Source organism: Amphiura filiformis, chromosome 2 (genome assembly GCF_039555335.1).
Source record: "Amphiura filiformis chromosome 2, Afil_fr2py, whole genome shotgun sequence".
NCBI classification, from domain to species: Eukaryota; Metazoa; Echinodermata; class Ophiuroidea; order Amphilepidida; family Amphiuridae; genus Amphiura; species Amphiura filiformis.
The window spans coordinates 52159394-52184365 of NC_092629.1; the positions used below are offsets into that span (position 1 = coordinate 52159394).

The window sequence follows — 24972 nt, forward strand, 5'->3', positions numbered from 1 at the left end:
ACTTTCATGATTTGCATTGGGGCGATAACTTTGTGCCTATGCGTTTTGCGTTGAGAACAGGATATGCAAGATCTAACCCAGTTATCAACATCACGATACATCCCTTTCCAGAAGTACCGCTGACGAATTTTGCTGTAAGTTCTTTGAAATCCAAAATGTGCAGCTAACACGTGATCATGGCAGTTGTTCAGAACTGTATCAACAAAAGTGATTGGAATATACAACTGATAAGTATTCCTTTCTGGCATGTGCCTCTTTGCTGGAGTATGCCAAATGTGATATAATAATCCTTCATGCACATAATATTGATCAGCCTGTAACAACAGATTTCTAGCTTTAAGAGCATCATCTGGCAATTTGTCGTGCTCTAGAAAATTCAACATAGAACTAGCAAAAGTATCGGTCAGTAATGCTTCTTTAAACCCTTGTAAATTGATTTCCGCTGGAAGAGTCGGTACATCTTTGTTTTCCACCTTTTTGTCATTCCCAACACGTTTACCATATTGATAACGTATATTTTTGACAACATTCACTTCAGGTTTTGTGTCACTTCTAACATCACTATCTACATTGTCATCAGGCAGCTCAGACAGAACGTCCTCCGAAATCTTGTCTAAGTCTGAACCTATCCATACATTGTTTAATTCTTCAGAATTTTGTGAATCAGACTTACAATGGTTACAATCGACACAAGTGTTTAGAGATTCATAGTTTAACCTACTAAGTGCATCAGCGTTACCATTATTGCGTCCCCTGACATGTACTACATCAAATGTATATGCTTGAAGTTTAATTGCCTACCTAGCTAAATGACCAATTGTTTGTTTCTTGCTGAAAAGCCATTTCAGTGCACAATGATCTGTGACTACTGTAAATTTTACACCATGTTGTAGATATGGGGCATATTTTTTGACTCCTTCAACAACTGCCAAGGCCTCTAATTCTGTGGTCGTGTAATTCTTCTCACCTTTGTGCAAAGCTCTACCACCATAACATATGACTCGTTCTTTTCCATCTTGATTTTGAGCCAAAATGAATCCTAACCCTACGCCACTGGCATCGGTTTGCAAAATGAATTCCGTGCCATCAAATCTAGGATAGGCCAAAATTGGTGGTTCTTGCAACTTTTGTTTGAGTGTTTCAAAAGCAGTTTTGCACTTTTCATCCCAAACGAAGTGCACTTCGTTTCGTGTTTTATTGGTGAGGGGTTCTGCAATCTTACAAAAATCTTTGATGTATTTTCTGTAGTATCCTACAAAACCCAAAAATGACCTGACCTCAGAGACCTTGGTAGGTGGGGGATACTCCTTTACAATTTTGACTTTGTCGGGATCTGTCGCAACACCATTTTCACTCACTATATGACCTAAGTATTTCACTTCTTTCTGACCAAATGAACATTTCTTTGGCTGTAGTTTTAGACCAGCTTGACGAAAACGGTCAAACACTTGTTTTAGATGACATAAATGCTCAGAAAATGAATTACTGAAAATGATGACGTCATCAAGATAACATAGAACAAACTGCCAGTTAAGACCTCTCAAAACTTCTTGCATTGCGCGTTGAAATGTCGCAGGAGCATTATGAAGGCCAAATGGCATTCTTTGGAATTCAAATAGACCATCTTGTGTCACAAAAGCGGTGAGAGGTTTTGAACTCTCTTCTAAGCCTATTTGCCAATAACCTGAAGCAAGGTCTAAAGTTGAGAAGTATTTGGGTTTGGCAGCGCCTAAGCTATCTAGTGTGTCGTTAATGTTTGGCAAAGGAAAATTGTCACGTGGACAAATATCATTCAATTTCTTGAAATTTATCGCAAATCTATAAGAACCTGGAGAACCAGCCTTGGGTACCATACATACAGGAAAACACCATGGACTAGTTGACTCTTTAATAATTCCTTGATCTAACATTTCATTGACTTGTTTCTTGATTTCCGCTTGAATATGTGGAGTATATCTATATGGTCGAGATCTAATTGGTGGATGTCCATTTGTTTTTATTTCATGTTTTACACCAGAATAATCTCCATGCGGACCTCCTTCCACTTTAAATATATCAATGTATTCATTGAACAAATTAGTAATTTCTGACATTTCTGAAGATGACAAATGTTCAGTGTTTACAGATACTTTAGAAAGTACTTCTTGAAGCCTAGGATCCTTATCCTTACTATCTATTGGTGATGAGTGAATTTCATTGACAAATTCTTCCTTCAAGTTAGGAAATGGAACTATTTTCTCAGATTCCATCAGTGTAAAAGTGCCTAATTTAGTCCTAGGATACAATATGACTGGTTCATCCGTTGTATTCATTACAACTAAATGAGCACATTGATCAATTACACTTGACACCGTATTGGCAACTAAAATTCCCAGGGCAGTAACACGCCTACCACCTTGACAGAGACCAATGGTTTGTACTGGTAGCCTATTGTTTATCTTTGCACAAACTACAGACTGAGTGTGAGGAGGAATTTCTTGTTTCTCTAGCACTCTAATCTGACTACGCTTTTTGAGCTTCAACTTACTATCACCACAATCAATAATGGCACAATGTTTCTTCAAAAACTTCTTGCCTAAAATGATGCAAGAACTAAGATTGCGTGCAATATTCAAAGGCACCGGAAAAAGTACACCATTGACAGATATGACCAAAACAATAAATCCTGTTACCTCTAAATCACTACCATTTGCTACTCGAGCAGATTTAATACGAGGTTTTTGTATCATATGATGAACAGAATGCAGGTTTGAATACAACCAATCATGGTTTATTAGATTAATTGAAGCACCTGTGTCAACCAAACATTCAACTGGATTGCAATTTATGGAAGCCGAAATGGTATTTGAATCAGACAAATTAATTTCAACAAATAAATCGGAATTGTTCATATCACTCTGTCCAAAAGGTGGTAAAGGGCTATGTCCTCCTTTTTGTCACAATTGGCAAATACATGTTCATTCTTACGAATATACTCACTCCCACCTGCATGTTTTTGAACATGCTTGTTTTTCTTACGATCCCTCGCAGATGGGTACATTAGTTTAAAGGTTTACCGTCAATTCCCTGTTTTGCATAACATTTTCTCCACCCATGGCCTATACGTCCACATCTATAACATGTTATGTTTCGTTTGGCAGACCTATTGATGGGCACATGATCTTGATATGAGTTTGCAAAGGAAACCTTTTTACTATCTTTGTCACTTTCTAACTTCCCCAGTCTAGTACTTATTTTAGAAACCATGTTTGCTACAGAATCCAATGTTACATTTACTTCATCCACTGAATTACTAGAGTTTTCTATAGTTTTAGTACTAGAAGTGTCACTTTCAGCGGTTTGCTGCACTGCGATACCTAATCGTGCCGCGTCTAAGGCATTACGGAATGTCTTAGGTTCTTTGGAAAACACAAATCCACGCAAAGGAGGCAATAGACCTCTGACAAAAATTGACATTTGCTCGGAATCTGTTTTACCAACTTGTCTGCACCAGCGCATAACATCTGACGCGTATACGTCCAAAGTTTCATTGGTGAGTTGTTTACGCGACAGCAATTTTGATTCAATTCCCCAACGCCACGAATCACCCTCAAAATTCTCCTTAAGAAGAGCCTTAATCTTATCAACCGTATCCTTATCGCTTTCGGGTATTGACTCAAGAAAGACGCTAGCATTGCCCTCAATTTTAATTGTCAGAGCCAATGCTGCTTTTGGCGCAGTATAATCTCGAAGTGCAGCATAATTTGAAAATTTGGTAATAAAAGAATCTAAATCATCTTCAGGATCTCCTGAATATTTGATTTTTAAATCGTACATGTCATACTTAGTAGCCATGTTTAAATCAAAATCTAATATTTCATCATCAGAACTACTATCAGATGTATTAGAAATTTCTTCAGAGCTATCATTAAACGTTTCTTGTAATTTAATTTCATCATCACCAGAAGCCATGGATGTTTACAAAAATTAAATCCATTACAATATTTGTCATCAAAATAAGTTGATAAATTGACTCGCTTTAATAAAGCAAAATTATTTAGAATATTTTCAAAGTCAACTTATTAATTCACATCAACAAAGTTTTTCAAATAACCTATATACAAGTTTCCACTATCTATTTACATGCCATTAATTCACTGACCAAATAATTCATATTAGCAATCATAGTACATACTACAAAAATGATGACCATCAATGAACCCGGTTGACTGACAAAGAAAGCCAATTCAATTGAATGAGTATACTGTGCGCGAATTTTAAATACATGCCACGCCACAGTTTATGACGGCTGAATGAACAATCAAACACAATACAAAGCCAAGCTTATTAGGACTGACCAAAGAAAGCAAGCTTCAATTCAATGAATACAATTGTACACTCCATTGATTACACATAAATGCAAACCCGTCACATACACAGCTGGTATCGATTGGCAGCCAACGCCCATGTTTAGCGCAAAATTACTCAACTCGCCAAATTTTGAAATGAAATAGGCCTACTACGTGCCTAGACTATAGATAAAACATACAATATATGTTGATGCCACCAAAACAAAACTTACCACCATCATATTAACTTACCAAAATAAAATTTGAAACAAAATGGTAAGGGTAGCCCGTAGCATCACTCAGAAACTCCGCTGACGTCTTCGGCCGTCGATGAACAAGATGTATTAATATATTGGGCAAAAATTGTCTCTTGTAAGGGTGATCTTTAAAATAACATTGATATAAAAATATCAAAACGCCTTGGCTTTCTCCACCATTTCTAATAAAGAACTTTGGGAATAGGACTCGCTAAATATTTTAACCGGCGAGGTAGGTACCAGGGAATAATCACACGGCTTGGTAGATGCGTCTTGGTTCACTCGTCTCGGCTAGTCCCTCCGATTGGTATTCGGTTCATCGTCTCTTCATCATAGATTTGGCCTGAGTAGGGGCGCTAAAATAAAGTTCTTCATAGAACCAGAGGTTCAACCAGGGACTTATTTAGGCTTTTAGAATCAGCCAAGCACGAGTATTATCACACAAACATGAAGACAATCAAAACCCAATTTACTGTTAATTAAGTTATATTTATTACTTACTACATCTTCTTCATTCGGTATGAAACTTTATATTAAAACTAACAAGAGAACTAGGAGTAGAACAAACTCCATTATCCAGTAATAATTAGCAAGAATTGTACTCGCTCTAAACTAAGAAGTTGTGTTCAAATCTTGACGCACACGGAGAGTTTATGGAGAGATGTTAACCATCTGAGTGAATGCCACAGACTACAATTCATTCTCAGTTTGCGTCGTACACAAGACATTCGTTCACAAAAGACCATTGTGACGTTTAACGATAGTCTAATCGACATGATACGAGAGAGTGATCTCACTCGAGGTGAATGACACCATGAATAAATAAATAAATTAAAATAGAAGGCATGGGATATAAAATAATATATCGCCACAACATATATAAAATACAGCGCGCCCGGCTGGATATTTCGTTTTTAGAAATGACTGACATCAATTTCTCATAGCCTAGGCCTACCCCGGGCCTAACCATCCATGTATTAAAATAAGTGTAGGCCTATATATTTCTCATATGATGTTTGTACTTTTATTTTTGTAGCATAGGCTTTTTGAATGCCTATGTATGTTTGTAGGCGCTCCTCGTAATTTATTTCAAGAACAGCTTGCATGTCATGTTCTTCATCTGCCGTTCAGCTACTGCCCATAACGGCTCAAATAATATTGGCAAGTGTCCCGCATCCGTATACACATGGTATAGGGGAATAAAATTGCAAAATAAAAGGTCCTACTTTGGCATGTTTGGGGTATGAAAATAAGCACTTTTGAAAGTTAACTTATGGAAGAAAAGACTTTTTTACCAATTGTCAGGTTTTGGGAAAAATAATCATCTCTTGAATATTTTAAGGTAGGCCCTACGGAAAAATACATAGGCCTATTATAAAACCCATGGGGCACATCTAGGCACGGGAGGTGCTCGCGCCGGCACATCATCTGCAATTTATGCGTTGCGACAAATCTTGGCGATATTCCCTTCGTCATCGTCACTATATCATAGGCCTAGGCCTACTCATAATTGGTTTTATGGTTTATACATGCCATGTAGGGCCTACATAAAGTCATCGGAATCATATCTTGGCCATGCTGACCGGGGTTGAATTTATGAATAACTAAAATAGGAAGCTGCATTCTTGATGATGATAAAAAAAATAACAATTGATCGTCCCCGCCCGCTTCCTTATTATAAGGGAAAACTTCTTTTTTTTAATGTTTCAAAAGTTAATAATATTGATCGAATTTGCTTCTGTCCAACCGGGCTGTCCAATAAGCATTTCAATTTAAAGGCTTTGTTTTAATCATCATCTCAGAGAACCATCAAATAACAAGAGCCTCGATCCTATCCTCCTCCTCCACAAGTTACACAACTAATAATGTCCGGGAATAATACATAGGCCTAAATGATCGATTTGCATTGTCAAAAAATAATAAATGATAAACAAAAAGGCCCTCCACTTCCTCTTTTTGATAACATGTGAACAATCAACTGGTATTTTGTTTTACTTGACCTTTAAATAATAACTTGACCTTTAAATAATAAGTGGTTGTATGTATTATTGCATCTGATATTTAGATCGCGATCGCTGTTGTCAAATTATCCCGGCAAAAATGTCAACACAACAATGTCAACACGCGTAACCACAATGACGTCATCCGGAAAGCGCCCAATTTTTATTTTTGATAAATGACGCGCGATGTAGCGTGGGAAGGGGGGTTAATCGAGTACGCTGTTTTCATTGTATTTTTATTTCTAAAATAGTTAGTTCTTCAATTGTTTTAGATATTGATTCTATATTTTATGGGCTTTATTTTGACCCCAAATCATATTTTCTTTCAATGGTCCCTTTAAGAAGAATCCGTGTTTGATTACAGATTTATCACGGATTTTTCAACCAATCACAGATTTTTGTCTCCAATTGATCATGATATCTCAACAGGACTCAATGGGTACCAACATTTTCTTTCTGTGTTACCATGGTAATGAGTTATTCAAGCTACAACCCTGGACCCGGGCCTTGGACAAATTAAATTAGTACGGTATTAACTATTGCAAATGAGCCCCGTTCCCACTGATGAGTAGAGCTATCAGTGTTTGTTCATGTGCGCTCAGTTGTACCAAACATTGATTGGTGGGGCAGGGGGGGGTGAGGGCGATGAGGGGTGAGGGCAATGTTTAGACTTGACACTAAAGAAAGCGCTATTTCAGCACTCTAAAAATAACGACAAATTGGCCATTTAAGTTCACATGCTATTCTTTATTCTAACTAATTTTGTCCAGCATTGTAGTAGCCCGGGGGGGGGGCACTCACATTTTTTTTGGGTAGGGGTGTGCCACCGCCAGTTTCGAACTCGAGGTCTAGGGAACTGATCGCCCGTCAAATAGGGAGGGTCTAGGGAACTGATTGGCTGGTCAATTCGGGGTCATTTTAAATTTTTTTTGTTCCATTTTTGCCACAGATTTTCGAAAAAATCGATTTCGATTCTTGTCAAAAATTGTGCATCGAATTAAGTATAGGCCTAGGCCTATCGGGATGAAAAATAAATTAAAAGTATCTCAACATCTGGACCTGGATCATATACCCCAAGCAGAATGTCTGCATCACACTTGAATCCAGATTAGGGACCGATCGTTATTTACGGCAGGGTGGGGGATGGGCGTTTTGGAAAAAAATATCAACAAAAATGTTCGCGTTCCCCCCTCGCGTCCGCTCAAAATTTCTGCGTTCCCCCTTAATTGTTTTCCCAATTTCTCCATTTAAAACTTCACAATCCCCTCTTGGTTCAACTAAAATGTCAGGTTCCCCCCTCTCAAGACTAAAAAATAAAATTGTGTTCCCCCTAAATTTTCCCATTAGGCCTACCCCCTGCCATAAATAACGATCGCTCCCTTAGTAGGGAGCCTACATCAGGGATCTATTCTATACGATGATTTTTATTTTTGGGTGGATCATCTAGAAAGGATAAAATTCAAATTGAGAAAATATTCTAGGTAGGCCTATGACTTGTACTTACCAGAACACGATCATGTCAGAAATTAATATTTTGTTCTCTGGGTCTGATTATTCGGACTAACTTGTACTATATAACACCCAGATCATAAAATAAGAAAATGACAAATAGCCTAAGTACTGGCCTACTTTCTCACCTACTGAATAATTATAGCAGCAGTACTACAAGCAAACCCACACCACCTCAATGCCTTCGGCAAAATATTTCCCTAAGTTCAGGTGTGCCATTTGCGCATGCGCGAAAGTAGTTTGATTGACAGATTTCACCTCTGACCTCGATCAGCTGTTTTTGCGACAGTCATAACACTGACAGAAGTATCCAGTTGCGAAAATCGAATTATTTGCCTCATTTTAGCGACGTGCTTGGACTAGTTTGCAATAGTAATATTAGTATTCAATTCACTGAATATTTAGAGAAGCAAATGACATGATGGATAAGGACAGTTTAAGGCCACGGACATCGAATATACCACGAAAACTAGCTCGTTCACGTAGCGTTTTCGTTGTCCCACTGGCCTACTAGTCTAGTACACGTAGATTGCCTGGCGATCGGAGTGTTATCGTCAGAGCACCTCGGACTACACGAAAACATGACGAGATTTGTCCCATTCACCACTGCATCACACAGATCTGTTGTTCATGCACTGTCATGACTGTACATTCATGATCATTGCAATACAGTGTATGTCGTATGTGTATACCGTTCTCCTGGCTGAGTATGTTGGGTGTGTTGTTTGTACCTCGACTCTGCAAGGTGAGTTTCTTTTTATAACTCATTAATTTTTTTAATGCACAAGTAAAACTAAACGACACAACATTAATTTTAACTGGCAGTGAGTATTCGCTATAGTATAGACGAATCCAACGAGCCAAGTCATGGTCAGGATTTGGTCGGCCATTAGGCCAAGTAAAATAAAAAACATGTTTCACGTCCGGGTTTTCGAAAAAAGGAGGAAGAGGGTCTTTTTATTTTCTATTTTTTATCACAAAATTGGTGTAAATAGCCATACTTAGAGCTCAGTGTTTTAGCGTATACAATAATGCCTGGAAAAAGGAGGAGAGTTAATAACACCCCCTCAAATGATCACAAAACCTTCCTAACGTGTTTCTTGTATCTTAACAAGGCTATAGAAAGCATCCTAACTTCCTAGACATATATTTTGAAAAGTTATAACCGAATTTCAAAAAATAAAAATATATTTGAAGAAACCTCAAAAAAGGAAGCGGGAGGGACGTGAAACATGTTTATTTTTTATTTGGCCTTATTAGGGTCCCTGCATGCACCAAACAGGTGTTGTGAGTGCCCAATTGGGTGGATTAAACCCGCTTAAAATTTGATGTGAGATTCTTTTGTGTTGTAAACTGTCATCATTCTTTTGTCTGCGTGTAACACGGGTGGTAGAATGCAGTTTAAAATATCCTTCAAGGGCGCATCATTTCACATTTTAGGTGAGATAGTTTGGTCCCCGTCGCGGCTATGCCCGCCATTGAGGTGCAGGAATGCGTGAAATTTGATTCGTCTATAGGAAAATATGATTTTGACTTCATCTTCAGTCTCAATCCCAACCCACAGCAAGTGAGCAAACATAAAGTCTTGATTTTTGCAGAGTATGTAGGCCTACTATATGTTTACAAAGCAATCGTGTAAAAACAGAATTTTGAAAAATATTCAGGGCTTTCCCCTTAGCAAATGTTACAATGGCTTTAATTACAATGTCATACTGTATTGTCTTTCCAGAAACTGGCACACGAAAGGTCCATTCTGCAAGGCATATCTTCCAAAAATCTGAACTATAAACACACGCTGAAGCAAAGCACCTGCAACCGAACAGCACAGCTTTCCTTATTGAGGAGGATGTAAGTAATTTCATTTACAAAGTTGTAGCCAAGGGGTGCAGCACACCACACAAAATGCCAATACCTTATTCCTATGTGTTCCTATATTTAATTCTCAGGCACGACAGGTATATGAAATGAAAGTGCCCTCTGACAAAAAAAAAAAAGAGAAAATCAGAAGGGCAAAAGAAAAGAAAAGGGACAAGGAACCCTTTTCTACCGAAATTAACCTGATCATGACCGAAAATAGTGTAAAATACGAAATTTTTGCGTGCTACGTCCCAATAAAGCCTTTTTTAGAAGCTCAAAGACATACAACCTCTCTATGTATAATTGTATGATGCAACTTTTTTTGCAATGCAGAGTTTTTTTGTGTACCACCTAAGTTTTATTTTGCCCTCCTTACTAAAAAAAAGATGGCTATGCCCATGAAACTATGCACGACTAGTAGACTTAGTAAATTACAGATTAGTGCTTTAAATCTGTCTCCGCTCTCACAGTTCATAAAAAAAAATTAAAATTGCAAAATGATTGCAAGTGACTACTTTTGACTTTATGACCTTTGACCTCACACCTATTGAAATAGCATATCATGACTCTGCTACAATAATTTATCATTTTGGAAGGAAAATCTAAAAATTTAAAAAGATAGTACATTAAATTAAGGCTTTAAGGAGTACTACACCCCTGGCCAATTTTGTGCTTATTTTTTGCATTTTCGCAAAAAATTATAGCACATTGGTGACAAGTAAGATATGTATAGGGCAAGGACTCCCAACTACTGTACTGAAAATTCAGCAACTCAAAGCAAGTAGTTATTGATTTTTTGTTTAAATATTGGTTTTCCCTCATTTTTGACTTTAACTCCACAACTGTTGTCTGTGCTGATATAAAATTTCCAGTGCAGTAGTTGTAGTCCTTGCCCCTATAATATACATATCTTACTTGTCCCCAATGCCCTATAATTTTGAGAAAAATGCACAAATAGGCACAAAATTGGGCAGGTGTAGTACCCCTTAAAACACAAACAGCCTAGATACCATAATCCTGATAATAATGTGTAATAATTAATAATTGGCTATTATTTTATTTTATTCCAATTTCCAGGTGCAGCAGTACTACTGAGGATACTGGTTTCGTGAAAGACAAAGAGGATGATGGTTTGGAAGTCAACAGCTGGCATCTGTTATCTGTCGCATCACTCGCTAGCCGTACTATAGGGCTTTTTAAACACACTATATCCGAGAACTGCTAAAACCCACTAACCGCTCCACCCAAAAGGGGGAATTAGCAGTCTGGGTTTAGCAGTTCTCTGGATATAGCCAGGTTTTACGATATAGCATGGTTTTGGACCACCACAGTCAAAAGGCCGTAGTAGGGCTATCACTCGCATGCATTGAAAACTTTCCCAACATTATGTCAACAATTAAATTTTTGAAGAAAATCTTTTCTGGAGGGTGAACATTTGATGAGAACTTAAATACTTGCATAGTAATTTATGTGGTGCATAAACTAACTAGTAAATGTTTGCTTCAATTATTAAAATAATAAGGACCTCAACAAATGACTCTGACATCATGTGATGTAATCGTAATGCATAGTTCCTTACAGGCTGTAAAAGTTGCATGGAATTATTGGAAATGTTCTAGGCACTTTTCTTTGGTTTGCCTCAAATTCAGCTTTTCTACGGTGCGGGAACTGCTATCAAAATCCCTCTAAAATTCCATGTGCGATTCTCTCATTACAAAAATAAATCATATATTTGAGTCAAGTGAAGTATTGACAACATATTCATATAGGTTTCCTTGACCGATCTTTTCTTTACGAGGAAAATTTACAAAATATTGTTGTATTTTAGCCTAGTCGTAAGAGATTCCCATTGAGTTTACATGTACGAACCTGTTATTCCCACCTAGACCATGCCAAAAACATGCCCACATTTTAACTCGATTATCTACCAAACTGGTCATAGATCTCCTACAATTTTTTGATATGACATAAATGAAAGTGTTACTTACCTAATGTATCCATTCCATGTCGAGATCTATGACTGGAATTCCTGTAATTCGTTGCCAAATATTGGTATTTTCCTCATTTTGCACCACACAAACCAATGGAAAAAGTTACTTCCGGGTTGCCGAGAAGGCAGGGAAAGTAGGCGGGGCTTGTGAGAAAAACTTCTAGAATCGTTTGAGTCGGGACGGTAGAAACACCGAGTGCATTAAAATATACGAACCCAATGTGGTGGTGTGAAGCAAACCTGAGATTGCCGAAAGAAAAACATTATAATTAATAGTTGCATGTGAATGGATCGAGCCATAAATGTCAAGTGTGCAGAATTCGGCAGTCTTTCCACCAGGTTGATAGATCGAAAATCACTTCTAAATTCAATATTCGGGCCAGCCAATGAAGTGTACATATTTGAGGTACTATAGTCATAATATTTACTTCCAGTTTTATTCCCAATGATGGTCTCAATTCATCAAAATGTTCATGTCACCATCAGCCGAAAAGTCCGATGATTTTCAATGTCATGGCCACACACACAGCACAGCTCGCTCAAGTTTCGAGTGATGTTTACATTTTGAAAAAAATCACAAAACTGGCCCAGTGTTGCCTAAAAAGGAGCCCAAAATTCACCTTATTCCTTACAATGTGTTAAATTGGGAAGAAAATGATGGAAAATCCCCATTGAAGGAAGCTTTTGGGCTTGCAAAAGTAGCTTTTGGGCCGAGATTTTGGGCTTGTAAACGTAGCGCGGAAAACATGCCAATCTATTGTCAATGAGAGCAGAGATGATGAATTCTGTGAGTCTAGCGAACGGCTAGAAAAAAATTGAGTCATCAGAGCGGCAATCAATGAATTCAGGGGTCTAGGAACGGCCAGCGGCTCTGAAAAAGGGGTCGTCGCCGCGGCACATACCCGTATAGCTGGCAAATGTGAGTGCCCCCCCGGGTGTAGTAGTATCAAGATCAGGCAAATTCACTCAACATTCGCCTAATTTTACCTGTTTTATCTTAAACAGTTTATACTCCCATGGAGATCAGTGTGGATGGACACATTTCAAATAATATGTACCTATCTGTTTAACATACTGATCATGGTAGATATCTCTTTAGATCACTAGCTGGATTTCATGACATATCTGCCATAAAGTTGAAGGATACAATTTACGGTCACGTATTACATCTAATACATCTCTAATGACCAGACCATACTGCAGTTACTGTCCGTGTTCCTATACACAATACACAATGCTCTTACCATTGACGCGTAACCTCTACAAATAGTGTATGTTAGAAGTATGGGTAATTGCCTAATTAACGTCGCTGTTTGAAAAATAACCGGCCAATATTAAAAGTACTCTTCTAAAATTCTAGAAAATATAGTTTGTAACATGTTCTAAATTTTTAGCTAATTTAGGTGTTTGGAAATATTCTCACTTTGGTGTTTTAGGAAGGATATGTAAACGACAGATAACACCAAAAAATATGAAGAAATTATTTCCAAACCGTGTTACGGCCCACAGCCATTATGTTTCTCATTTTCAAGAATGTGATAACAATATGCACAGTATTGTCTCATTTCGTGAACAAAGGCCACACAGTAATTGTAACCTTGCGTTTGTTTTATAATCGTTCACCCAACTGAAACTATCATACCAGCTCATTGCTCATTGCACAGATAACAGCTGTTTTCAATGAGTGTTATCTTGGTTTAATAGCTTTTAATGGGGTTTAAGTCCTGCAAAGGTCGTGGTGAATTCTACTGTAGACATGACTGCGTCATGCTAAGATCCGTTGTGCGCATGATCTGTAGAGAGTAAAGAGCTAGCTAGATCAGTATGATGGAAATCGGTACGAATTTTTAAGTAGTCTATCAATACCACACAAATCTCTACAACAATAACTAACAACGTAGGCTAGGCTATCTAAATTTTGCGCCTCAAAGCGCCCGCGCACATAAGTAAAATTGGCTGATTATTGCGACTGGATTGAGTAGATTTCAGTTTTTCCAAATCCACCACACAAACATGTCACATCTGACATCATCAGACGTCAAAATAGCCTAAATTGTAAATCGCAATAAAATTATTCATATAGACCACAGTGAAACCTCATTGACAGATGAAAAGGTGGTCTATTCTTGTCAAAAAGCTCGTCCCACAGATAAATAAAATAAAAATAAAAAAAAGTAATGGGAGCGTCATTTGACCCATAAATCTCAGATAATATCTCAGTCAATATGATCACCTCTGATGATAACAAAGATGAGGGTTTTAAATACGAGTTTGAGCCAAAATGCGGGAATTTAATGCCATAATAATGCAATAAAGTACCTAGAGTAGACACACTAGAGTTATGTGATATTTTTGTGTGGTATACTAATGGTAAGCTGCAATCTACCAAAAAAAACGTTGACAACGTAAAGAAAGCAGCAAGTTTAAAAAGCCCCCACCTCGGCTCACTTTTTGAAACTTGGTCCCATTTGTAAAAGATACTGATTTAAACTTTGTCATAATTATCAACTTAAAACATTTCCAGAAGTGTTATGAATCTTTAATGTGCCGATGCGATATATTACTTCAGTGGATGAAAGCACATAATAAATATCTTTCAGGAATACAAAGAAGATTCAGAATATCTTAAAAATCGGCTTCTCTTTAAAGTATTAATCAATTATGTTAAATGTCAAAACATCTTTTCAAGTTGAAAGTAAACGCACTTCTATACAAATCTGTGAAAGTTGAAGGGCATGCAGTTAGTTATATTTTTATTCTATTTAAGTTGCGCAAATACATTACTCAAAACTTTTAAAGGATCAGAATCTGACAATCTTGATTTTACTTTCTTTCTTTTTTTTTCCTATGGTGCTAACCAAGGTGTATTTCAGTGTCACTGGACATCAGTACTTTGTAGTGCAAATGTTCTGTTGCCTAAATATTACTGAATGACATGACAATCATCCGATTAAATGTTAGGGTCTCCGGCAATCATAACATTATGCCTTATATTTTAGAAAAATATTTATTAAGCAAAAATCACATGGTTCTATTTAAAACAAACTCATATTGACCATAAAAACAGTCGGCTCTCAACACGCGATATTAGAAATTCCCGCGCCGAAATTGTCTAAGTGCAATGACGTAATGGTTATTTGTGCTCAATTGTCGTCAGCGTTCATTGCATTACTGGGACGTCATTGCACTCGACAATTTCGGCACCCGGGAATTTTGAATATCGCGTCTTGAGAGACGGGTGTTTTTATTCGTTTTTATGGTCACCATATGTTTGTTTTTAATAAAACCATGTGATTTGTGCTTGATAATTATTATTCTTACGTATAAGGAATAACGTTGTGATTGCCGGAGACTTCCTTTAATGCTGTTTTTGCAAAATGATAATACATCAGTCTGATCCTTTAATTTCTTTGAGCAGTGTAAATACAATCACTCACATTTTTGGCATTAATTTTTACCGTAAATAATGGAAAATATCAGCAGTAGTTTGATACGTTTGCTGATTCAATATGTTAAGGGTGGTCTTAACCCTGGAATTATGGAAACTAAATTATTAGTCTAAAGAATATAAAAGTATACATTTTTAGACTGGAAATGACTTGCTGAATTCATCTGTGAGGTCAATTTGGGCCAAAATGCTCATTTTGGAGAAAATCCCCAAAAACGGGTTTTTGGCCCAAATTTTTCGTGCAACGTAACAAAAAAACGCAGTTTATTAAGTGTTGCTCTAATAAACACAATATGGTGTTCAAATATAAACACTTGTTTTTGCAGTGTGGTAGACAAAATGTTTAAACCTTTCGAGATATCATTAAAAGCTCATGAGAAATCATAACATCATTCTTGATTTGCGGTGTTAATTTAATGCTATGGACTACTCAACTTCGATATGTTAAGTCTTAGGCTGAAATGTCATGTAAAAAACATAGACTATTGGCATATGTGTGACTCGTTATATATAAAAGAAGTGTCCACACATTGTATTAATCTGTTGCTTCTCACTTTTCTTTCAATAGACTAACGAATACAGAACAGATATCACAACGGGCTATCCAGTTGAATTACATATAAAGTCAAACACATTCAGGTAACCCCATTTGAAATTCAGACTATCTGTCTTGGAGATTAAGTTTATGTCTTCCATAGGTGGTGTATAGATTTCAACTTGAAATTTCCTTGAAATTAAAGACCTAAACAGTTACTCGTACGTGAACTCGGGAGCTAATCCTGGTTGCGATGGTTTATTCTGGAATGTATAGGGAGTGCGTTTGTAAGTGCAAGTCCCTAATTGCTGCCTAATAGTTTATCTAGTGTGTCTTAGGCCATAGAGGTCAACATATTTGATGGTTTGATGTGGCTTATCGATTTTTCCTTTTTCTGTGTCTGTCCCTCTGTGTCCGCTGTGTGCCTTCTCGTCTCGGTCTGTCTCTATGTGTCTTCCCCCTTCTCGCTATGACATCCGGTACTAGGCAGTGTCATCAAGAATTCCAAGGAACTTACTAGAATGCAACATTTTTACCATTCTTTCGAATTACCTGGATTCCAGCAATCCAAAGACAATAGCAGTTATTTGAATTGAAAATAACACCAAATTTTACTTTTGTTTTTGCATGTTCTGAAAAATTCTTGAAAGTATTTCTACTGAAATCTAGCCATGTTGATTGGAAATCATCGGGCCATGAAATGGTCAGGGGCACCCAACGACGTTTCCTGGCAAATATCTGCTCCGCAGATCAACATGAATTCCTATCTGGGGATATCTGCTCCGCAGTACAATTTACCTAGCTGGCTACTTCTTTTTTTTTTTTCAAAAACCCCATAAATTCCTAGCTGGGAAATCAATTCAAGCAATCAGGGGCTATCTGGCTAGCGCCAAAATACTAGCAATAAAAAAATTCCTGGCCAGGCATACTGCAGTTACTGTCCGTTTTCCTATACACAATACACAGTGCTCTCACCATTGACGCGTGACCCCTACAAATGATGTATGTTGGGAGAATGGACACTTGCCTAGTTAACATCACTGTGTGAAAAATAACCAGCCAATATTTTATTTATTCTCCAAAACTTCTAGCAAATATATTTCTCTAACATGACCTAAAATTACAGCTAGGTTAGATGTTCAGAAATGGTCGCACTTTTGTAAATACTAGCGGGTACCCGCGCTTCGCGCGGGCCCCCGCTAGATGAGTAAACGGGAGCGGTTAGTAAACGGGAGCGGTTAGCATAAACGATGGAAATGGTAATCATGGCAATTGGTATCGATTTAACAGCTCAATTATTACGTGGTCTGTGGTCAGTGATGTGGTAACATTTGTTGCCTCCATTTTGCAAACGATTTCCTTTGGCATGATCTTTTGCGTAGGCCTAATTTTTGTACCAAACACCCTTTTGACTCAAGTTATTTTTTCTTTGTCTTTCCTTTTTTTCTTTCAATTTCTCTCTCTCTCTCTCTCTATCTCTATCTTTCCATTTCTTGCTTTCCCGTTATTTCGTTCCATTTCTCTCCTTTTCATTTTCTTGATTGTTCCCTTTCTTTCTCTTTCTCTCTGTCTCTCTCTCTCTCTCTCTAACTCTTTCTTTCTTTCTGTCTGTCTTTTTTCTTTGTCTTTCCCTTTCTTTCTTTTCTTTCTTTCCCTTTCTCTTTCTTGCTTTCCCTTTTGTTTCTTTCTTTTTTCTTTCTTTCTTTTTTTCTTTTTTTCTTTCTTTCTTTCTGTCTGTCTTTCTTTCTTTCTTTCTTTCTTTGTCTTCTTTCTTTCTTTCTGTCTGTCTTTCTTTCTTTGTCTTTCTTTCTTTCTCTCTCTTTCTTTCTTTCTTTCTTTCTTTCTTTGTCTTTCTTTCTTTCTTAGTCTTTCTTTCTTTCTGTCTGTCTTTCTTTCTTTGCCTTTCTTTCTTTATTTCTTCCTTTATTTCATTCCTTCCTTCTTGCCTTTCTTCCTTCTTCTTTTTTTACTTAGGCATAAATCCCGGAGCGGGGAATAAATTGCCCCAATTTTTTGGTAAGGGGCATGGTCTATACAATCACCTCCATGTTGACGCATGTATGTGGTTTCTTTCTTTCTTTCGTTCGTTCGTTCTTATAAATTTGTTTCTGTTTCATCAAGTAGGCCTATTTCTTTCTTTGTCTTTCTTTCTTTCTTTCTTTATTTCTTCCTTTATTTCCTTCCTTCCTTCTTGCCTTTCTTCCTTCTTCTTTTTTTTTTACTTAGGCATAAATCCCCGGAGCAAGGAATAAATTGCCCCAATTTTTTGGTAAGGGGCATGGTCTATACAATCACCTCCATGTTGACGCATGTATGTGGTTTCTTTCTTTCGTTCGTTCGTTCTTATAAATTTGTTTCTGTTTCATCAAGTAGGCCTATAGCAACATTGGGTTTCAAGAAGGTTGAGTTACATGCCGGTTGTATGGGGTGGGGGATAAAACCCCCCCCCCCCCCCAATATTTTGATAAGGGCAATGGTCCATACAATCACCCCCCAAGTTGACACCTGTATACATGTACATGTGGGTTTCTGACAAAATCATAACCTCATATTTGGCCAAACTATAAAAAGTGCCCATTGTTGCAGTCTTCGTGCGAATTTGTTCCACTTTTGTACGCATGTATTGTGGCCGTTTCTTTCTTTCTTTCGTTCGTGGGGCTTTTTGATAAGGGCAATGGTCCATACAATCACCCCCAAGTTGACACCTGTATACATATGTACATGTGGGTTTCTGACAAAATTAACCTCATATTTGGCCAAACTATAAAAAGTGCCCATTTTTGCAGTCTTCGTGCGAATTTGTTCCACTTTTGTACGCATGTATTGTGGCCGTTTCTTTCTTTCTTTCGTTCGTTCTTTCTTTTAAAATTTGTTTCTGTTTCATCAAGTAGGCCTAGGCCTATAGCAACATTGGGTTTCAAGAAGGTTGAGTTAGGCGTAAATTCCCGGTGGTGGGGGCTTGATAAGGGCAATGGTCCATACAATCACCCCCAAGTTGACACCTGTATACGTAGGCCCCTACATGTGGGTTTCTGACAAAATTAACCTCATAATTGGCCAAACTAAAAAAGTCACAGCGCCAATTGTTGCGGTCTTCGTCGTGCGAATTTGTTCCACTTTTGCCATATAATTCACCATTTTAGGTGCTGGATTCACTGTAGGCCTATTTCAAGAAATTGATTTAAGCAGACCCCATCCCCCATCTCAAAAGAAACCTACGCCATCGTTAATGTTGCCAAAAGGTGCCGGATTCACTATTAATAGGCCTATGCCTACTTCCAAGAAATGTTTTTCATTCCTATCCCCCCAATGTCAAAAAGAAATCTACGGCGCCATTGTTGAGATATATCATACCATGCCTACCTTAAAATCTTCGGAAAGTCATCACAAATGCAGTTTCTGAAAATCATCATAAACGAATTCAGTCGATTGCGATTTATACCGTGCTAATAATACCCACTCTCCATCGAAAGTCACCACGAACATGCGTGTATGTATACGCGTATTAAAGCTTATCCGTAGCAACGATCAGAAACGCGTTAACGAAATAGCGGGCCACCATTGGTTGATCTACCGAATAAATCCAAATAATTATTTGTATTTATTAATTTATCTATCTATCTATGCATTTACCATTCATCTGGAAATGCTAGAACTTATTTATTTATCTATTTATTAATTTATAATTTATCTATAATCTCCGTGATGATACCGATGAACGATCAGAAACGCGTTAACGAAATAGCGGGCCACCATTGGTTGATCTACCGAATAAATCCAAATAATTATTTGTATTTATTAATTTATCTATCTATCTATGCATTTACCATTCATCTGGAAATGCTAGAACTTATTTATTTATCTATTTATTAATTTATAATTTATCTATAATCTCCGTGATGATACCGATGAATCGATCAGTTCCTCTTCAAAGTATCGATTATCGGCAAGTTCCTCTTTAATAGTATAGATGAGTGAGGGCAAGGCATAGCTAGCCAACTCCCCGTGTTATTTGAATGGAGATTTGACCGAAAATATTGGTATCGGACCGCTCACTTCTGAAGGATGCCACAAAAAACCGGTAAAAGCTACATTTAAATTATTCTAAATATGTTCTAGAAAATAAAGTTTTGTAACATGTCCTAAATTTTTAGCTAATTTAGGTGTTTGGAGAGGGTCGTACTTTTGTGTTTTAGGAAGGACATGTAAACGACAGATAACACCAAAAATATGAAGAAATTATTTCTAAACCGTGTTAAGTCAAAAATCATTATGTTGCTCATTTTCAAGAATGCTGGTTTACAAAAAGCACGACATTGTCTGATTTCGTGAACAAAGCCACACATAACATTGTTTCCTTTCGTTTCCTTTATAATCGGTTACCCAACTGAAGCTATGAATACCAGCTTTATTGCGATATCGCACATGAAAACAGTCACTTGTGCACAACCAGAGAAGATCCGATTTAATCACTTGAGCTGTTTCAATGAGTGTTTTCTTGGTTTAATAGCTTTTAATGGGGTTAAGTCCTGCAAAGGTCGAGATGAATTCTACTGTAGACATGACTGCATCATGGAGCGCGAGTATTGTCCTCGCTGGCAAATTTAATAATATGAATGGCGCCCTCTCAATATAATTATATGGCCTATCATATTAAATTAACATGAAATTATATTATAAACTAATCGAGGGCGCTCTATTATTTATTTCCAAAATTAAGGTCATTAATCTCTCTCTCTCTCTCTCTCTCTCTCTCTCTCTCTCTCTCTTGGAGTGTAAAGAGTGAGCCCGGAAAATATTAAAGCAATATGCTTTGGAAAGAGTGAAACTCTCGATAATGTCGACAGAATGATGACGTTCTCTTTCAAGCTCTGCAAGGTCCGGGCTGCAGGCGCTCTCACATTGTTTTACAACTAGCTAGGCGTACCTCCACAAAATATACCCCCCCCCCCCTCCACCCTGCCCCTATCGCTGGTTAGGCTAATGAAATGAAATGATTAGGTTCCTGTCACATTTTTTCCAGTGAAATATGAGGTCATGATTTCATATGGCTAATTAGTAGGCCTATCATCTATATTGTTGATGAAAGACCATCTTAAGGGTAGACGAGGTATTGTTGGTCGAGGCAACCTAAAAATCGATTTTCATTATCTAGATCAATATATTATTGAAAAATAACACCTTGATGTTTTGCAAATGTTCATTCTACAAATCGTATACTTTGCAAACTTGCTTAAATTATTGTTGTTAATGAGTTATGTACGTTTTACAAAAGTGTTGTTGTTTCAGCCCTCTTTACAACGTAACTCAAGAACCGCAGCACCTATAAAAGTATATCTGTGATATTTTAATTCTTCTACACACTCGCTATGAATTGAGCAATACAGTTTTTGCCAAACTCTCTACCATTCGTAAGATGCTGTGAACTACCAAATCACAACAGTGATTAATAACTTTAGTATTAATGCTTAGATCATCATTACAGATATTTTGCAACAGATTGAGAAGATTTTAATTTGTTTTTATTAAAATGAAAAGAAATTGGCAATTTTGTAATCACTAGAAACATGATGAGGTAGGCTTGATCCTTAAATTTCCATTATTTACTAAATCCTATTAGAACCCATACCCATACAACTAAGGGGATGTCAGACATTTTGAGAGTTTCAACTTTGATTAGTTCCATCTCAATTTTAAGATAATTGACTTTGTTATGAAAATAATGGTTTTTTACCAGTTTGTTATAATAAAAAAAAAAATGAAAAGGTGATTCGGGCGGCGGGTGACGGGAAACTTGGAATCAACTCATTTCATCCATGTCATTAGCGGTAGCTACGCAAAATGTTGCTGAAAAATATCACTTTTTAACTAAAAATTCAACATTTTATTCGCTTTTTCTCATCAAATAGTTTGAAATAATGACTATAGCATCAATCATATGCCAAAAAAAGTAAGTTGACGGAAGTAAATGTGCCAAAATAGGCCTACAAACTTTACATGTTGTGTGGCCGTATCCGGAAATTCTCGTTGGGTGCTCCTGAATGGTTTGAGTGCACCGCACTTTACCTGAATCACGCGATGTTTGCCTCATAACGGCTGATTTTACGCACAGTTGCGCTTAACTTTTAAAGCAAAAGTAAACTTAGTTTATGGTAATTAGAAATATTAATAAAACCATGAAATGTAAGTATTACGTATTTGCCATTCTCAGTATCCACACCATATATTGTTCTATCCTTTGCCTACCTTATCATAACATAATTGTTGTACACCGGACTGTACATACGTGTCCAAGAAGTGATATTACAAGTCATGTTAAGTCAAGTTTAATGGTTAAAACACTACAGGTTTTGATCACTTCAGTTGCTTTGGGTAGTTTAGTAATCTATTTTTTTAAACCACATCAACAAGGAAACATATTTATTGCGAATGCTTTGAGGGTAAAAATGCATAATGGTATCATAAGATGATCTTGGTTAAGTATTGAAAAATACAGGAGAGTGGGTTAGCCATTTACCTTGTTAGGTTAACATTTCCTTTCAATTTATATCATTTTTTTTTTCGTTTCAAACTATTGGACTATTCATTATGATTAGATTGGCTACGCCCCGAAAGTTTCAAGTTCATGATTTGTGACATTGGTATTCTATTGTCTGGATTTATTCACAGAATAATTACGTCATCATTATTAATAGGAACCTGTTGCTATCTAACTCAACATCCTATTATGTGCAAAAGTTAACTGCGCAACTAACAGTGACTTTGGCTATTGTTATCCAAGTTGCTGTCCGATGTTTTCTGATTCTATATAAATTGGTGTATTTTTCCAGATTTCATTTTGTATGACTGCTTCTCATTGCCTGAGTACATGCAAGAGGATTTGCTTGAAAACTGGATTTGGTCGGAGAGAAAGACACACAACCGAAGAGTCAACACAAATTTGGCTCTGCTGATATTTTGTTAAGGAAAGGGATACTCGAGAACAGGTATCTGATACCCACTATGATGCCCATCTAACTCAAGTGATGCTCGCCCTAAAGGGCTTGAGTGTCTGATTCGCAGCCAAGCGCGGAAAGGCGTCACAAGCCAATTCTAGTCCTGCAGAGATTTTCCAAGGAAGGGACACTTAGGACACTCAGATCACAATTTGTGGAGAAATAAGGTATGTTACTAAAATCAAACATTTGCTGCTAGTTTCTAACTTCTTCTTCTTCTTGTCTTTTGCAATAATTTTATTCGAATCGTTGTACTCTAAGTATCCAATCATCGGACTATCATACCGTGCACGTACTCCAGCTGTTCCTACTTGTATAATTAGCTCTTTCTCAAGTAACATTCTTAATGATGGACTATAACAAAGAAATTGAAATATTAAAATTACTTCTTTTATTTGTTAACATAAATATTGTTCCTTCAACACAATGATGATACTGACTCTGTTAAATAATCATAAATATCTTGCCTATTACCGTGCATAATTTTACTACAATTATTAAGCTTGGCCTTTCGCCACACACTGGGCCATTTGTAGGCCTATTCAATGCTAATGTAAATGTAATTAATGCAATCAAAATAAATGTCAAAATTGGCTTTCAGAATAACTAAAACCAAAAACCATGACTTGTGTAGCAATGTTTCAGTATTATACTTTATATAATTATACATCATTTCAATCTTTCTTCAGGGGAATAAGTTTGTCTCAAAGTAGTTCCGAGAAGGGTGTACGGGTTTCACTATGAAAGTCGCTATTGAAACACATGCGCCGGGCCTAAGGAGATACCCTAGGGACAACATGGCCATCTCTTCTTTTACATAAAATTATAAAATGAAATCATACACACATTTTGGGTGCCAATTCGTACACAATTTGCCTAAATTTTAAGTTTTATATGGAACTACAGCGACATTGCACGCATGCCATTGTAAGGTTATCTTTCAGTGTGTTGGGTGCTCAGACAAGAAATCGCGCGCCAGACGGCTTGAAATTTGTATTTGCAATTAAGCTACCATTATTTTACTTTAAAGCGGGGGGGGGTAAGTTGGAACATAATTAGGCCTACTATGAAAAAGATCAAAATGAAATTAAAGATTACTTTATTTTCAGTAATAATCACTTTTCTTTAAATTTTTTGATTTTTAACGTTTTTGAATAATAACCTTTTTTTATGTAGAGAATCTGTGTACTTAATCAAAAGTAAATAAACGCGCGAGATTCAAACATTCTAATAATAGGCTTATTATTCACCAAAGGCAAAAAATGAAGATGATCAGTGACTCTATTGTAATATAATAATGCTTGATTTCTCCCAATATCGTTTCGCAATGATGTCAGGCAACTTCTTTTATGTAGAGAATCTGTGTACTTATTACGTTACTTAATCTAAAGTAAATAAACAGAAAAGTCAAACTGATGATGTCAGGCAACTTCTTTTATGTAGAAATCTGTGTACTTATTACGTAACGTAATCTAAAGTAAATAAATAGAAAAGTCAAACTGATTCCATTAGGAAATGATATTGGAGAAAACCTCGCATATTATTTATCTCTTATGTGGACACAATGGTGGATAGGGGTCCGCATGATAAAGACATTATAGGAGACATTATCAGGCAAATTTGGCATAAAGTATTCAGCATAGGCCAAGCCTACCTAGAGAAAGATAAAACATTTTTAGTAGTGGTAGGTGGAAGGGGGTGGATTCCCCATGATATACACATCACCCCAGCGAACAAGATTCTAACTTGTTAGTTCTGAATCAATTTGATTTAAAAAAAAACCTTTTTACAGGGGCGGGGCGGGAAACCTTGCCCCTATGACACTTCGTCACTGAAGCTTATGGCATCAGTTTATTGTCTTCGTGGGGGGGGGGGGGGGCTAACCAATCTGATCAGATTAGTAGGCCAATTATATGACTCAACAGTTCAACTCAGTATCATGTACAGTATCATGTACATATTTCGCGACAACGCTGTCGAATTCGGCGCTACAGATATTCCCACTGATACGAGTTTGGAAAAGAAAATGGTCGAAAATCATTACAACTCGATG

General features: G+C 37.0%; 1 protein-coding gene and 1 long non-coding RNA gene across 4 annotated transcripts in view; both read left to right on the forward strand.

Annotated features, from left to right (window-relative positions):
• Positions 1–24972, forward strand: part of LOC140146361 (uncharacterized) — a 63544-nt gene that overhangs the window by 10472 nt on the left and 28100 nt on the right. For 2 of the 3 annotated variants that reach the window (XM_072168180.1, XM_072168181.1), the window contains one exon: positions 22755–23086. The exons of the other annotated variant lie outside the window; for it this stretch is intronic. The gene's annotated coding sequence lies outside the window, so the exon portion shown is untranslated. The remainder of the gene's footprint in view (positions 1–22754; positions 23087–24972) is intronic. 3 annotated transcript variants of the gene reach the window in all.
• LOC140146358 (uncharacterized) lies at positions 8279–11371 on the forward strand. Its single transcript, XR_011858226.1, has 3 exons — positions 8279–8839; positions 9824–9942; positions 11029–11371. It is a non-coding gene; the product is annotated as an uncharacterized lncRNA (long non-coding RNA).